The sequence below is a fragment of the Stenella coeruleoalba genome, assembly GCF_951394435.1.
Source record: "Stenella coeruleoalba genome assembly, chromosome: 4".
NCBI lineage: Eukaryota > Metazoa > Chordata > Mammalia > Artiodactyla > Delphinidae > Stenella > Stenella coeruleoalba.
Genome location: NC_137149.1, coordinates 26,125,153 through 26,142,482, shown reverse-complemented (window position 1 = coordinate 26,142,482; position 17,330 = coordinate 26,125,153). Strand labels below are relative to the sequence as shown.

Sequence of the window (17,330 nt, the reverse complement as noted above, 5' to 3'; positions counted from 1 at the left end):
TATTTCCATTTCTGTAGGAGGTGGGTCATAAAGGATCTTACTGTGATTTATGTCATAGGGTGTTCTGCCTATGCTTTCCTCTAAGAGTCTGATGTTGTCTGGCCTGACATTTAGGTCTTTAATCCATTTGGAGTTTACTTTTGTCTATGGTGTTAGGGAGTGTTCTAAATTCATTCTTTTACATGTAGCTGTCCAGTTTTCCCAAAACCACTATTTAAGAGGCTGTCTTGTCTCCATTGTATATTCTTGCCTCTTTTATCAAAAACAAGGTGACCATATGTGCATGGGTTTATCTCTGGGCTTTCAGTCCTGTTCCATTGATCTATATTTCTGTTTTTGTGCCAATACCATACTGTCTTGATTAATGTACTTTGTAGTATAGTCTGAAGTCTGGGAGCCTGATTCCTCCAGCTCTGTTTTTCCTTCTCAAGCTTGCTTGGGCTGTTCAGGGTCTTTTGTGTTTCCATACAAATTGTGAAATTTTTCTAGTTCTGTGAAAAATGCCATTGGTACTTTGAAAGGGATTGCAATGAATCTATAGATTGATTTGGGTAGTATAGTCATTTTCACAGTGTTGATTCTTCCAGTCCAAGAACATGGTATATCTCTCCATCTTTCATCATTGTCTTATAGTGTTCTGCCTAGAGGTCTTTTGTCTCCTTAGGTAGGTTTATTCCTAGGTATTTTATTCTTTTTGTTGCAGTGGTAAATGGGAGTGTTTCCTTAATTTCTCTTGCAGATTTTTCATCATTAGTGAAAATGAATGCAAGAGATTTCTGTGCATTAATTTTGTATCCTGCTACTTTACCAAATTCGTTGATTAGCTCTAGTAGTTTTCTCCAGCATCTTTAGGATCCTCTATGTAGAGTATCATGTCTTCTCCAAACAGTTACAGCTTTACTTCTTCTTTTCCGATTTGGATTCCTCTGATTTCTTTTTCTTTTCTGATTGCTGTGGGTAAAACTTCCAAAACTATGTTCAATAATAGTGGTGAGAGTGGGCAACCTTGTCTTTTTCCTGATCTTAGTGGAAATGGTTTCATTTTCTCACCATTGAGGATGATGTTCTTGGTGGGTTTGTCATATATGGCCTTTATTATGTTGAGGTAAGTTCCCTCTATGCCTAGTTTCTGGAGGGTTTTTATCAAAAATGGGTGTTGAATTGTGTCGAAAGATTTCTCTGCATCTATTGAGATGATCATATTGTTTTTCTCCCTCAATTTTTTAATATGGTGTATCACATTGATTGATTTGCATATATTGAAGAATCCTTGCATTCCTGGGATAAACCCCACTTGATCATGTGTATGATCCTTTTAATGTGCTGTTGGACACCGTTTGATAGTATTTTGTTGAGGATTTTTGCATCTATATTCATCAGTGATATTATTCCGTAGTTTTCTTTTTTTGTGACGTCTTTGTCTGGTTTTGGTATCAGGTTGATGGTATCCTCGTAGAATGAGTTTGGGAGTGTTCCTCCCTCTGCTATATTTTGGAAGAGTTTGAGAAGGATAGGTGTTGGCTCTTCTCTAAATATTTTGATAGAATTCACCTTTGAAGCCTTCTGGTCCTGGGCTTTTGTTTGTTGCGAGATTTTTAATCACAGTTTCAATATCAGTGCTTGTGATTTGCCTGTTTATATTTTCTATTTCTTCCTCGTTCAGTTTTGGAAGGTTGTGCTTTTCTAAGAATTAGTCCATTTCTTCCGGGTTGTCCATTTAATAGGCATATAGTTGCTTGTAGTAATCTCTCATGATCCTTTGTACTTCTGCAGTGTCAGTTGTTACTTCCCCTTTTTCATTTCTAATTCTATTGATTTGAGTCTGCTCCCTTTTTTTCTTGATGAATCTGGCTAATGGTCTATCAATTTTGTTTATCTTCTCAAAGAACCAGCTTTTAGTTTTATTGATATTTGCTATTGTTTCCTTCATTCCTTTTTCATTTATTTTTTAAATTTAATTTTACTTATTGTTTTATACAGCAGGTTCTTATTAGTCATCAATTTTATACACATCAGTGTATACATGTCAATCCCAATCGCCCAATTCATCACACTACCATCCCCACCTCGCTGTGTCTTTCCCCCCTTGGTGTCCATACATTTGTTCTCTACATTTGTGTCTCAACTTCTGCCCTACAAACTGGTTCATCTGTTCCATTTTTCTTGGTTCCACATACATGCGTTAATATACGATATTTGTTTTTCTCTTTCTGACTTACTTCACTCTGTATGAGAGTCTCTAGATCTATCCACGTCTCAACAAATCTCAACAAGTGACCCAATTTCGTTCCTTTTTATGGCTGAGTAATATCCCATTGTATATATGTCCCACATCTGGATAAGACGAATGGATAAATTCGTCTGTCAATGGGCATTTAGGTTGCCTCCATGACCTGCCTATTGTAAATAGTGCTGCAATGAAATTGGGGTGCATGCGTCTTTCTGCATTATGGTTTTCTCTGGGTATATGCCCTGTAGTGGGATTGCTCGGTCATATGGTAATTTTATTTTTAGTTTTTTTAAGGAACGTCCATACTGTTCTCCATAGTGGCTGTATCAATTTACATTCCCACCAATAGTGCAAGAGGGTTCCCTTTTCTCCACACTCTCTCCAGTATTTGTTGTTTGTAGAATTTGATGATGCTCATTCTAACTGGTGTGAGGTGATACCTCACTGTAGTTTTGATTTGCCTTTCCCTAATAATTAGTGATGTTGAGCAGCTTTTCATGTGCTTCTTGGCCATCTGTATGTCTTTTTTGGAGAAATGTCTATTTAGGTCTTCTACACATTTTTGGATTGGGTTGTTTTTTTCTTTAATATTGAGCTGCATGCACTGTTTATATATTTTGGAGATTAATCCTTTGTCCGTTGATTTGTTTGCAAAAATTTTCTCCCATTCTGAGGGTTGTCTTTTCATATTGTTTATGGTTTCCTTTGCTGTGCAAAAGCTTTGAAGTTTCATTAGGTCCCATTTGTTTATTTTTTTAAAATTTCCATTACACTAGTAGTTGGATCGAAAAAGATCTTTCTGTGCTTTAAGTCAAAGAGTGTTCTTCCTATGTTTTCCTCTATGAGTTTTACAGTGTCCGGTCTTACACTTAGGTCTCAAATCCATTTTGAGTCTATTTTTGTGTATGGTGTTAAGGAGCATTCTAATTTCATTCTTTTACATGTAGCTGTCCAGTTTTCCAATCACCACTTATTGAAGAGGCTGTCTTTTCTCCATTGTATATCCTTGCCTCCTTTGTCATAGATTAGTTGACCATAGGTGCGTGGGTTTATCTCTGGGCTTTCTATCTTGTTCTATTGATCTTTGTTTCTGTTTTTGATCTATGTTTTGATCTAAACATTGATCTATGTTTCTGATTACTGCAGCTTTGTAGTACAGTCTGAAGTCAGGGAGTCTGATTCCTCCTGCTCCGTTTTTTTCCTTCAAAACTGTTTTGACTATTCGGGGTCTTTTGTGTCTCCATACAAATTTTAAGATTTTTTGTTCTAGTTCTGTAAAAAATGCCATTGGTAATTTGATAGGGATTCCATTGAATCTGTAGTTTGCTTTGGGTAGTATAGTCATTTTCACAATATTGATTCTTCCAATAGAAGAAAATGGTATATCTCTTCATCTGTTGGTATCATCTTTAATTTCTTTCATCAGGGTCTTACAGTTTTCTGCATACAGGTGTTTTGTCTCCCTAGGTAGGTTTATTCCTAGATATGTTATTCTTTTTGTTACAATGGTAAATGGGAGTGTTTCCTTAATTTCTCTTTCAGGTTTTTCATCATTAGTGTATAGGAATGCAAGAGATTTTTTTTTCATTTATTTCTGATCTGATCTTTATGATTTCTTTCCTTCTGCTAACTTTGGGAGTTTTTTTTTTTTTTTCTTCTTTATCTAGTTGCTTTAGATGTCAGGTTAGCTTGTTTATTTGAGATATTTCCTGTTTCTTGAGTTAGGATTTTATTGCTATAAACTTCTCTCTTAGAACTGCTTTGTCTGCATTACATTGGTTTTTGTTTGTCGTGTTTTCATTGTCATTTTTTTCTAGGTGTTTTTCGATTCCCTCTTTGATTTCTTCAGTGATCTCCTGGTTATTAAGTAGTGTATTGTTTAGCCTCCATTTGTTTGTATGTTTTACGGATTTTTTCCTGTTAACTGTTATGTTGTCTCATAGTGTTGTGGTCAGAAAAGATACTTGATACGATTTCAATTTTCTTTAATTTACCAAGGCTTGATTTGTAACCCAAGATATGATCTATCCAGGAGAATGTTCCATGAGCATTTGAGAAGAAAGTGTATTCTGTTGTTTTTTGTTGCAAGGTCCTATAAATATCAATTAAGTCCATCTTGTTTAATGTATCATTTAAAGCTTGTGTTTCCTTATTTATTTTAATTTTGGATGATCTGTCCATTGGTGAAAGTGGGGTGTTAAAAGTCCCCTACTATGATTGTGTTACTGTCAATTTCCTCTTTTATGGCTGTTAGCATTTCTTTATGTATTGAGGTGCTCCTATGTTGGGTGCATAAATATTTACAATTGTTATATCTTCTTTTTGGATTGATCCCTTGACCATTATGTACTGTCCTTCTTTGTCTCTTGTAATAGTCTTAGTTTTAAAGTCTATTTTATCTGATGTGAGAATTGCTACTCCAGCTTTCTTTTGGTTTCCATTTGCATGGAATATCTTGTTCCCTCCCCTCACTTTCAGTTTGAACGCGTCGGTAGGTCTGAAGTGGGTCTCTTTTAGACAGCATATATACGAGTCTTGTTCTTGTATCCATTCACCCAGTCTATGTCTTTTGGTTGGAGCATTTAATCCATTTACATTTAAGGTAATTATCAATATGTATGTTCCTATTACCATTTTCTTAATTGTTTTGGGTTTGTTATTGTAGGTCTTTTCCTTCTCTTGTGTTTCCTGCCTAGAGAAGTTCCTTTAGCATTTGTTGCAAAGCTGGTTTGTTGGTGCTGAATTCTCTTAGCTTTCACTGTCTGTAAAGGTTTAAATTTCTCCATGAAATCTGAATCAAATCCTTCCTGGATAGAGCAATCTTGGTTGTAGGTTTTTCCTTTTAATCACTTTAAATATGTCCTGCCCCTCCCTTCTGGCTTGCAGAGTTTCTGCTGAAAGATCAGCTGTTAACCTTGTGGGTATTCCCTTGTGTGTTATTTGTTGTTTTTCCCTTGCTGCTTTTAATATTTGTTGTTTGTATTTAATTTTTGATAGTTTGATTAATATGTGTCTTGGCGTGTTTCTCTTTGGATTTATCATGTATGGGACTCTCTGTGCTTCCTGGACTTGATTAACTATTTCCTTTCCCATATTATGGAAGTTTGCAACTATAATCTCTTCAAATATTTTCTCAATCCCTTTCTTTTCTCTTCTTCTTCTGGGACCCCTATAATTTGAATGTTGGTGTGTTTAATATTGTTCCAGAGGTCTCTCAGACTGTCCTCAATTCTTTTCCTTCTTTTTTCTTTATTCTGCTCTGCAGTAATTATTTCCACTGTTTTATCTTCCAGGTCCCTTATCCGTTCTTCTGCCTCAGTTATTCTGCTATTGATCCATTCTAGAGAATTTTAAATTTTTTTTATTGTGTTGTTCAGTATTGTTTGTTTGCTCTTTAGTTCTTCTAGGTCCTTGTTAAATATTTCTTTCATTTTCTCCATATATCCAAGATTTTGGATCACCTTTTCTATCATTATTCTGAATTCCTTTTCAGGTAGACTGCCTATTTCCTCTTCATTTGTTAAGTCTGGTGTGTTTTTTACTTTTCTCCTTCATCTGCTGAGTGTTTCTTTGTCTTCTCATTTTGCTTAACGTACTGTGTTTGGGGTCTCCTTTTCGCAGGCTGCAGGTTCATAGTTCCCATTGTTTTTTGGCTGCCCCCAGTGGCTAAGGTTGGGTCAGTGGGTTGTGTAGGCATTCTGGTGAGAGGGACTAGTGCCTGTGTTCTGGTCGTTGAGGCTGGATCTTGTTTTTCTGGTGGGCCCGTCCACGTTTGGTGGTGGGTTTTGGGGTGTCTGTGACGTTATTATGATTTTAGGCAGCCTCTCTGCTAATGGGTGGGGTTGTGTTCCTTTCTTGTTAATTGTGTGGAATAGGGTGTCCAGCACTGTAACTTGCTTGTCGTTGAGTGGAGCTGGGTTTTGGCTTGAGTTGGAGATCTCCTGGAGATTTACACCTTTTGATATTATGTGGAGCTAGGAGGTATCTCGTGGACCAGTGTCCTGAACTTGGCTCTCCCACCTCAGAGGCACAGCCCTGATGCCTGGCTGGAGCACCAAGAGCCTGTCATCCATGTGGCTCAGAATAAAAGGGAGAAAAGAAGGGGAAGGAAGGAAGGAAGGAAGGAAGGGATAAAATAAAATAAAACAGAATAAACAGTTATTAAAATAAAACAGAAAAAATAATTATTGAAAAAACATTTTTTTAAATAATTAAAAAAAAAGAAAGAACAACTAAACCAAAAAGCAAATTCACCAATGATAACAAGCACTGAAAACTATACTAAAACAAAAACAAAACAAAACCATATAAAAAACAAAAAAGAAGAACGGACAGACAGAACCCTAGGACAAATTGTAAAAGCAAGTCTTTACAGACAAAATCACACACAGAAGCATAAGCATACACACTCACAAAAAGAGAAAAAGGGAGAAAAAATATATATATATCATTGCTCCCAAAGTCCATCTCCTCATTTTGGGATAATTTGTTGTCTATTCAGGTATATTCCACCGATGCTGGGTACATCAAGTTGACTGTGGAGATTTAATCCGCTGCTCCTGAGGCTACTGGGAGAGACTTCCCTTTCTCTTCTTTGTTTGCAGTGCTCCTGGGGTTCAGCTTTGGATTTGTCCCTGCCTCTGCTTGTAGGTTGCCTGAGGGCGTCTGTTCCCGCCCAGACAGCACAGGGTTAATATAGCAGCTGATTAGGGGGCTCTGGCTCACTCAGGTCAGGGGAGTGATGGGTACGGAATGCGGGGTGAGCCTGCGGCGGTAGAGGCCAGTGTGACGTTGCACCAGCCTGAGGCACACAGTGTATTCTCCCGGGGAAGTTGTCCCTGGATCACGGGACCCTGGCAGTGGCGGGCTGCACAGGCTCCTGGGAGGGGAGGTGTGGAGTGTGACCTGTGCTTGCACACAGGCTTCTTGGTGACTGCAGCAGCAGCCTTAATGTCCCATGCCCGTCTCTGGGGTTCTCACTAATAGCTGCAGCTCGCGCCTCTCTCTGGAGCTCCTTTAAGCAGCGCTTTTAATACCCTCTCCTCGCGCACCAGGAAACAGAGTCAAGAAGAAGTCTCTTGCCTCTTCAGCAGTTTCAGACCTTTTCCCAGACTCCCTCCCGGCTAGCTGTGGTGCACTAGCTCCCTTCAGGCTGTGTTCATGCAGCCAACCCCAGTCCTCTCCTTGGGATCCGACCAAAGCTGGAGCCTCAGCTCCCAGCCCCCGCCCGTTCCAGCAGGGGAGCAGCAAACCTCTCGGGCTGGTGAGTTCTTGTTGGCCCTGATCCTCTGTGCGGGAATCTCTCCACTTTGCTCTCTGCACCGCTGTGGCTGCGCTCTCCTCCATGGCCCCGAAGCTCCCCGCTCCGCCACCCGCAGTCTCCACCTGCGAAGGGGCTTCCTAGTGTGTGGAAACCTTTCCTCCTTCACAGTTCCCTCCCACTGGTGCAGGTCCCGTCCCTATTCTTTTGTCTATGTTTATTCTTTTGCCCTACCCAGGTACGTGGGGAGTTTCTTGCCTTTTGGGAGGTCTGAGTTCTTCTGCCAGCCTTCAGTAGGTGTTCTGTAGAGTTGTTCCACATGAAGGTGTATTTCTGATGTATTTGTGGGGAGGAAGGTGATCTCAACATCTTACTCTTCTGTCATCTTGAAGCGCCTCCTCTGCTGTAGCTTTTGAAGTAGCTTATCAACTTGGCCCTTACCCCAAAGCAGTCATTGATGGACAAGACAAAATTACTATGGTTGAGTAAGTGCACTAAAATTCATTTCCAATTTCTTAGAGAATATCAAGTTTTTAAAATCCCTCAACACCAATAGGACTTCAGTCTAGAGAAACTGAGTAGTCCTCTAATACAGGGGTCCCCAACCCTGGTACCAGACTGCAGCCTGTTGGGAACCAGGCCGCACAGCAGGAGGTAAATGGTGGGTGAGCAAGCGAAGCTTCACCTGTCGCTCCCCATCGCTCACATTACTGCCTGAACACACCCCCACCCTGGAGAAAAATTGTCTTCCACGAAACTGATCCCTGGTGGCCAAAAGGTTGGGAACCACTGCTCTAATACATTCTGGCTTCATGGATTATGGCTACACTCTGCATGTTATATCCCCTTTTACCCAAGGGTGCATGGGCCTTCACCGATTGCACTGTTCTGTTGAGTTTTACTTAATTCTGTGGAAATATTCAAACAGATGAAGAATTTTATGTAAGATTTTTCTTTTAATTCAGGATGTCTTCTCACCATAGGTCTAAGATAAAGCCTACACCTGATGCTGTATTAAATTTCTGATTTCTAGTGGATATTTGTTCTCTGCAACCCAAATAGAAAGCAGATCCCTTGAGATTGTCTTAATGTATGTTAAAAATACCAACTAGAAATGGGAAATAAGAATAAATTAGTGGGTACTTCAGGAAGGAGATATCTTGGGGCAATGAATAAAATGATACCAGCAAGGAATACCATCTGTCTAGAAGAGTTGTGAACCACCGTAGAATGAGGCTACTATTTCAGCAACTATCAGGTGTGTTCCAAGAGACTTGACATGAAGGCTTCATAAAAAACAAAACAACTATGCTTACATTAAAGGAAAAGAAAAAAAATCCAAGAAACTCACCAACTAGAGGCAAATCAAGAAGGGGATGAAGAGCCTCCTTAGAAGCAGTGGGAAAAGTATCAGGGGATTTACCACTGCTTCCTACTTTTTCCAGTGGTCCTGTCAGTGTCCCGTCCAGTGGCTCTACTGGGTGGTGAGCCTGCCCTTGCGGTACGCAGGCCTCTCACTGTTGTGGCCTCTCCCGTTGCGGAGCACAGGCTCCGGACGCGCAGGCTCAGCGGCCATGGCTCACGGGCCTAGCTGCTCCGTGGCATGTGGGATCTTCCCAGACCGGGGCACGAACCCGTGTCCCCTGCATTGGCAGGTGGACTCTCAACCACTGCGCCACCAGGGAAGCCCCGAGCCTGCCCTTTGAGACTGAGTGGTAGGTATCCCTGCTCCCTGGGGTCTTTGCACTCTGGGCCTGTGGTGAAACTAGTGGCCCTGATAATCTCTGAATCACTTTTGGGTCTTTCTTCCTTTTTCTTAAAGGATAACACACATTTGCAGTTGAATAGCTCTCTGGTCCTGTCCTGTGAAATCCAGCAGTCTGATAGCTTTCTTCATTCTGTCCTGCCTTCTCTGTCCCCTTTAGTTCAAACTGGCAGTATCTCTACTGGTAGGTATAATCCCATTTCCATTCCTGACTTCTGCTGAGGTGGCTGATTAAGTCTATAAGTTGCGTCAGTGATCTTTTAATCGAATGGTTGTTCAGCCACACTCTTAGTGTTCTTTTCACACATTTTCTCATTTTTTGCAATATGGATAAGCTGAGCATTTACCAAACCTTCAGGTCCTGGTTCCTTTCTGCTTAACAATTCCTTCTTCAATTCATCTCTTTCTTTTCACCTTTTACTATAAGCAGTCAGAAGGAATCAAGCCACTCCTTCAACACTTTGCTTAGGAATCTCCTCAGCTAAATATTCAGTTTTATCACTTGCAAGTTTTACCTTCCAAAAAAGACTAGAACATAGTTCAGTCAAGTTATTTGCCACTTTGTAACAAGTATCACCTTTCCTCCAGTTTCCAAAAACATAGTCCCGGGCTTCCTTGGTGGTGCAGTGGTTGAGCGTCCGCCTGCCGATGCAGGGGACACGGGTTCGTGCCCCGGTCCGGGAAGATCCCACATGCCGCGGAGCGGCTGGGCCCGTGAGCCATGGCCGCTGAGCCTGCGCGTCCGGAGCCTGTGCTCCGCAACGGGAGAGGCCACAAGTGAGAGGCCCGCTTACCGCAAAAAAAAAACCAAAAAACAAAAGAAAACAAACAAAAAACATAGTCCCCATTTATGTCTGAAACCTCACCAGAATCACCCTTAATGTACATATTTCTAGCATGCGTTCAAAACTCTTCCAGCCTCTACCAATACCCAGTTCTAAAACCATTCCTACAGTTTTTAGGTATTTGTTACAGCAGCACCCTACTCTCAGTACCAGAAGCTGTCTTTGTCTGCTTAGGCTGCCATAACAAAATACCACAGACTGGGTGGCTTAAACAGCAAAGATTAATTTTCTCACAGTTCTTGAGGCTGGAAGGAGTCCAAGATCAGGGTTCAGGATTCTAGCATGGTTAAAGTCTGGTGATGGCTCTCTTCCTGGCTGTAGATGAATACTTTCTTGCTCTCTCCCTACTACGTGAGGACACAGGGAGAAGGCAGCATCTACAAGCTGGGAAGAAAGCCATCACCAGAAAGCAGCTATGCTGGCACCCTGATCTCAGATGTCCAACCTCCAGAACTGTGAGGAAATGAATCTCTGTTGTTTAGGCCCCTAGTCTGTGGTATTTTGTTATGGCAGCCCAAACAGTTTAAGACATTCTGATAGATCTTTGCCTGGACTTAATTTTCACTCTGTTGAACTTTCTCAATTACTTAGAATTATTATAAAAGTGGTGTAATTTTAGCTTCCTTGCATGTTCCTAAATGTATAAGAATAAAACATTGTGAGGATATATTCTTGGATCATGGTTTTTTCCTCTGGAAATCTATTTTCTTAGCTTACATGAGAAACTTGATGCTGTTTTGACTTCCTTTCTTCTGTAAGTAATCTATTATTTCCATCTGTAGACTTATAAAATTTTCTCTTTATCTCTGTCATTCAGAAGATTCTTTAGCTACCTCTTTTGAAATTAATCCTATTTTAAACTCAGTGAGTCTTTCTATTTGAAATTTTAAACCTTTATATTATTCAGGGAACTTTTCTTCCATTATCTGTTTGATTGTTTCTTCTTGATTATCCCTCTCTCTTTTTAGAAAGCCCTGGATTAGTTCCATATCTCTTATCTTTTTACTTGTGATTTCTATTATTTTTGCTTTATGTCTTCCTTTGACTTCCCCAAAAGTAATATGGTTTCCAGCATTTTTGAGTTTCATTATGGAAAGTAAAAATTTTGAAACTATATTTCTCTTTCCTAAAACTATTTATTTTGTAGTTCTCTGATTGTTCCATTGTGCTATGTTGTAAAACCTTAAGAATTTACATTACAGCTCCTTCAAGGTTGTCTTTTATTTTTCCAACTAAATATATCCTCAGTGGAAATCACTGCTCTGAACACTTGGCTTGGTCTCACTCCTTAAAATTAGTGTGTTCTTACGATTTGTAATCTTTCTCTGTCTACTCAATGTGTTTGGGTGAGAGTTTCCTCAAACATATTTTAGTCATCATTTCAGGTTCACCAGGAAACTGATTTGAAATGATTAGGGATACAAAATGTGCTTCTTTGCTATTAGGCAAGCAATAACTCAGTTGGCTCAACTGAGGTTAGATGTTCAGGCCTTTAGCTTTTCGTGCCTTTGTCAGTATAAATGGGAGAGAGTGAGCTTTCTCCCAAATGCACTGAAGGAGAGCAGTTGATTCCAACAGTCAATTTCTACTAAAATGTGGTTAACTACATCCTGATTATTGAAATTCCATCACAACTACACATATAGGGCAGGACAAAACCCTTTAGAGGCCCTACTCCTTGAAAAAAAAATGGTATGTCTCCTGTCCTCCCCACACACTATATATAATGCACAATAAAACTAATAAGCATAAGAAAACCCAACCATGTTGTGATCCTCACATGATACTTTAAAATCAAGCATCAAATACTATTAATGTTTAAATTTTCCTGTAATCCCCGCTTTAGTATTGCCAGAAGCACTTGCTTGTTTGATCAAGTAATAATCCAACAGTGTACATATTGTGAGCAGGTTGGGGGGCTCATCTATATGTGTTGAGGGAATCCATCCAGCTTTCTGAGCTGGAATGCTCTAGCAGCTATGAGTTCGAAGTCTTTGCTCTTATGCTATCAGGAAGCAGCACCTTCTCCCAGGCTTCTGGACCTGAGTCCTCCTCTGGGGCAGTAAGCAGGGACATTCTAATGCTAACTTCTCCTGGCACTGACTGCCCTATTCTTTCTGGAGTAGAAGCTTAAGATGTGTTTGGGAGCCCTATTATTTTCCAGGAATAAGTTTCACTCAAAATACAAGTTGAGCTGTCTCTAACAGAATAGGGAGAGAAAGGGAGTCATAGATATGTGCTCAGGCAGCTACTTTTCAAGAATTTCTGAAAACATGCTTTCAATATAATTTTTAGGAGATATCATTCAATTTCCATAAAATGAGGTGAACAAGGCTTATTTATAATTTGACAATTTGCTGTCCACAGAATGTTTCAACATTACTTGAATTCTTTTTTTATTGAAAAAAATTTATCTTAAGAACTAGAGCTGAAATTGTACATAAAATGATGTTGCCTTGAGTGCTTTTTATAAGAGTAAATGTTCTTCCAGGACTAGATTCAATTAACTACATTAGCTTAATGAGAAGTCCAAGTTCCCATCTACCATCTTTTTAAAAAAAATTTATTTATTTATTTTTGGCTGCCTTGGGTCTTCGTTGCTGTGTGCGGGTTTTCTCTAGTTGCAGCGAGCAGAGGCTACTCTTCGTTGCAGTGCACGGGCTTCTCATTGTGATGTCCTCTCTTGTTGCAGAGCACAGGCTCTAGGCACGCGGGCTTCAGTAGTTGTGGCACACAGGCTCAGTAGTTGTGGCTCACGGGCTCTAGAACGCAGGTTCGGTAGTTGTGGCGCACGGGCTTGGTTGCTCCATGGCATGTGGGATCTTCCCAGACCAGGGCTTGAACCTGTGTCCCCTGCATTGGCAGGCGGATTCTTAACCACTGTGCCACTAGGGAAGCCCCCATCTACCATCTTTGATGTTCACAATTATACTAAAGTTATCTGTATGAAAACTGGTGATTAGGGCAGGAAATTGATTTTACATTTTGAAATTCTAAATTGAGAGTTTCCTTGGAGATATGTGTTGATTGCATAGTTGGTATTTTGGAATGCTAATTATTTTTTCATCAAAATGGACACATACATGATCTTCTATTCATCCCATCTATGTCTGTTTCTCTTTGACTTGCTCAGATTCCTAATGGAGAAGAAAGTGTAGCCAGCAATATTACCTTCTTCCCAGCTTGACTTAAGGATGTACTTTATCCACACCTGGCTCTTTTCCAGAGTCAGAGAGTTCTGAGTCAGTTCTCTGCACCCCCTTTCCCTCACTTTTCAGTTGCACTCAAAAAAGTGAAAAATGACTTCTCATAAAAATGATGGGGGTAACTGTTGACATCAGAACAGGACTCTCTCATAGATTTCTGCCAAGATTTTATTCTCTGTGTAGAGAATTATTCACATCTTTATTTAGTACAACTGAGTAACCCAAATGGTTGAATAATAGTCACAGAGAAGATAGTAGGAGTAATTCTCTTATTGCAGAGAGAATTTTACTTATATTGACTTAAAACAAAGATATCAATTCCTTTACAATATCTGAAGAATATATATAATACTAAAATAAAAGGAAGACACTTATTTTTCATGCCCCACACTCAGAGGTAAAGGAAATCACATTTAATTCTTTAGTTTAGGGGTCACTTTTGATTCCTATCTCATCTTCCGTTTTTGTCTCCTTTCCATGGGAGGAGAGATGTCTTTTTGTACTCAGTGAGATTGGAAAAAAGGACATTCTTCCGGCACGTCTCTGTTACATAGAGTACAGGTAAAACGTACCCTTTCCCCACTCTTGTTCCTGTGAGGTGTGCTCTACAAGGAAACAAGATTGAGTGGCTGAGTGGCAGGGGCAGGAACTGTAATGCTGTTCTGTGCCCCTTTGGAGTAGGCCATGGTTCCCCAGCTGTAGGTAAAACAATCCAACACAGGAAAATAGAGGTCAAAAACCAGATATGTGTCAGCTTAGGGCCTTTGCATTCACTGTCTCCTCTACCTGAATGCTATTGAGAATGCTAATTCTCTCAAATATGCTGGTACCCTTTGTGTCTTTGCTCAAATATCCCTTTTTAGTGAGGCCTTTCCAGACCTCCCTTCTTAAAATAGCAATCATCTTTCTAGCGCTCCTTATACCCATTTCTGGATGTGGCATATAGCTTATTATTTCATCATTGTCTGTCTTTTCCCTAGAATGTAAGCTCCATAAGAATGTAACTTAACTGCTCTATCCCCAGTGCTTAGAATAGTTCCTAGCAAACCTCTTTAAGTATTTTTTTAAATTATTTTTTAAAATTTATTTTATTGAAGTATAGTTGATTTACAATGTTGTGTTAATTTCTACTGTACAGCAAAGTCATTCAGCTATACATATATATATATATATATATATATACATTCTTTTTCATATTCTTTTCCATTATGGTTTATCACAGGATATTGAATATAGTTCTCTGTGCTATACAGTAGGACCTTCTTGTTTATCCACTGTATATATAATAGTTTGCATCTGCCAAGCCCAAACTCCCAAGCCATTTCTCCTTCACCACCCCACCCACCTCTAAGTATTTTTTGAATAAATTAATCAATGTGTTCCATTTTAGTCTTTTAATCAAGCTGTGTTCTCAAAGTTAGTTTTACAAAAACAAAAAACAAAAAACCTGTTCTTTGGAAAATAGAGTTTGTACTACATTCTAGTTCCTATATAGTTCCTATGTATATTTCTCAAATTTGTTAGCCACTTTGGTGAAAAGGATTGTGATTTATGAGTACCCCTGGACCCAGAGAGTAATATGTGAAAATCACAGACTGTATCAGCCAAAGCTGGCAAGTTTTGTTGGGGAGGGGGTGTATGGGAAGACTGCATAGGGATTTGATAGATTCACTTTCATTTTTTGCTTTGATAATTATACACACACACACACACACACACACACACACACACACACATATATATCTGTGGCAGCTACCTCAGATTTAAGGGATTATGAGTCTCTATCCTCGTTATATTTTTGAGGACTTTACTTCAAATTTTCTAAAATGACTATACATGATCTATACACTACACAGGGAATAATAAGCTCTATTGAAGAATAATTCTAAAGCAAAGGAAGGAGCTTCCTTTGGTAATAATATGTTCCACTTGACATGTTGAAGAGAACTTTCTGTCCTCTGCTTGATAGCAACCCTGCTGGAATGCTGATACACACAGAACACCTGCACTTCTAGACTTGAAACCAATCCCAATTGTTCCCATGTTCATGCAGTGCATTTTCTCAGAGTAATGCTTTTATCATAACATTAATTTACTCATTTGAAGAGTAGGATAGTCTTCTAATGGGAGTAGTTTGTCTTCTAATTAAGGTGACTGGCAGGTTGCAGACACATGGTCCATTTTAAAAAGGATTTGATTTGAATTTAGACTCTTAGCTCCTCTCTGCAAAAGATTTTTTTATTAGCTCAATATTATACATTACACTTTTGCACTTTTCCCAAGAAAATAAGTTTATTAATTCATTAAAAAATTATTGACCACCTCCTAGGTTTCAGGCACTAGCTTAAGCACCAGCAACATGGTGTTGAATTCAAACAGACATGGTTCCTGACAGATTTTACTGTTCTCAAGGGACCCTGCTTAATTCTCAGATAGACCTTCCCTTCCAGCCATGCTATATTTTCAATAGCCTTTCTGTAGCCTCAGAAGCACCTTTGAAAGCTCTATAACTTTTCATATTTCTCACGTAGTTGTTTTGTTCTGTAAATTTTGTTTCAGAGCCAGATATGGCAATTTCAGCTGACTTCTAATGACTTTTTCAAAAAGGGGTTTCTTTATAATGTGAAGAATACACGTTCCTTGAATTATGTAAGGAAAAGTCAGCTACCTTTCTGCTGTTATTTTATGCTGGAACCACGTGCCAGTACACTTAGAATACAGTCACACACATATGCATTGCTTTCAAACTGGGGGTCTTATATTAACACTTACCCATGCGTGTAACTGTTATGCTTTATTCCCTATCTGAAATTTCCTCTTCCTCATTCCATTTACTTTCTCTCAGTCTTCTCTCAGATATCACCTATTCAGTCCATTTCAAGAAGGTTTGTCTCCCTTCTGAGCCGCTGAAGCACTGATGTTGTGCACCATATGGTTATTTGGCACTTACAGTGGGAAGAAGCTATTGTCTATCACTGTTATTCACAGTTGCCGTCTGCTTGGTGTGCAGCTATGCAAGCTATTTTTAATATGTTCAGCAAGAAGAGTGTCTGGTGCTTTTAAAACCAGAAATAAACTTACACGAATCTATAAACTTCAGTACAGAAGTTAAGTATATTTAATTTTAAATCCTTGAAATGTGAACAGAGTCTGTTGCTGATTAGAAAACGATAGTTATGAATAAATATGCCAAGCATAGCCATCATTTTTTGCTATTCCTTTTTGTCCCTGATTATATGAGGGGATGGTTGCAAATGGTCAGTTTCTTCCTGTTGCAGAACTGTAGCTAAAGTATTTGCAAAAACAGAGCCTGGTATAAATGCTCAAGACAGTGCTGTAAGAAATCTAAGTTTCAGTGGAGTAGGCTTAGGTTGCCCTGTCAGTTGAGGCTGTTCCAAAGGAGGCTTTAGGCACCCAGGTGTGTTTCATGTTTTCTCTCAATAGGGTTAAAATAACCTACTGAGAGTCGTTAAGCACTGATGATGGTTAATTTTAGTGTGACGATGCCTCACCATACATAGTGTAATAAAGACTGACTCCATTTTCTGATGTGTGACTGTTGACAACTTCTAAGCCCACCCTGTCTCTTCTTCTTTGCCCAGCTCTGGACAAGCTGATAAGAAAACCCAGGTGCTGCCTCCTTTGGCCCTGTTGATTCAAACCATGGAAGCTCCTGCCCATGCATGGGAACCTTCTTCCGGCCCTGCTCTCTAACTACGTTAAAAATCCCATGCTCTCTGAAGCTGTTTCAGACTTACTTGGGAGGCCTGCCCTGCTCTGCTCAGAAAAGCTTCAATTATGTAAGTAATAAACCATACCATTTCACACACTCCTGGTGTGTGTGATGTCATTGATCTTAACATGAACATTTTTTTTTGGGGGGGGCATCTGCTTTTAGCAGGGTAGCCATAAAAGCCTGTATTTGAATTATAAAATTTTGCCATAGATGGTGTTTGTTTAAAATGATAGACTTTAACGCTTCGCTATCTTTTAAACAGTAAAAACATAGGTTATTCGCTTACGA

General features: G+C 39.5%; 1 long non-coding RNA gene across 1 annotated transcript in view; it reads left to right on the top strand.

Moving 5' to 3' along the window:
* Positions 1-17,039, top strand: part of LOC307185985 — a 115,365-nt gene extending 98,326 nt beyond the window's left edge. The window contains exon 3 of the long non-coding RNA XR_013828228.1: positions 16,909-17,039. This is a non-coding gene — a long non-coding RNA (uncharacterized lncRNA). The remainder of the gene's footprint in view (positions 1-16,908) is intronic.
* Positions 17,040-17,330: the final 291 nt, after the last annotated feature.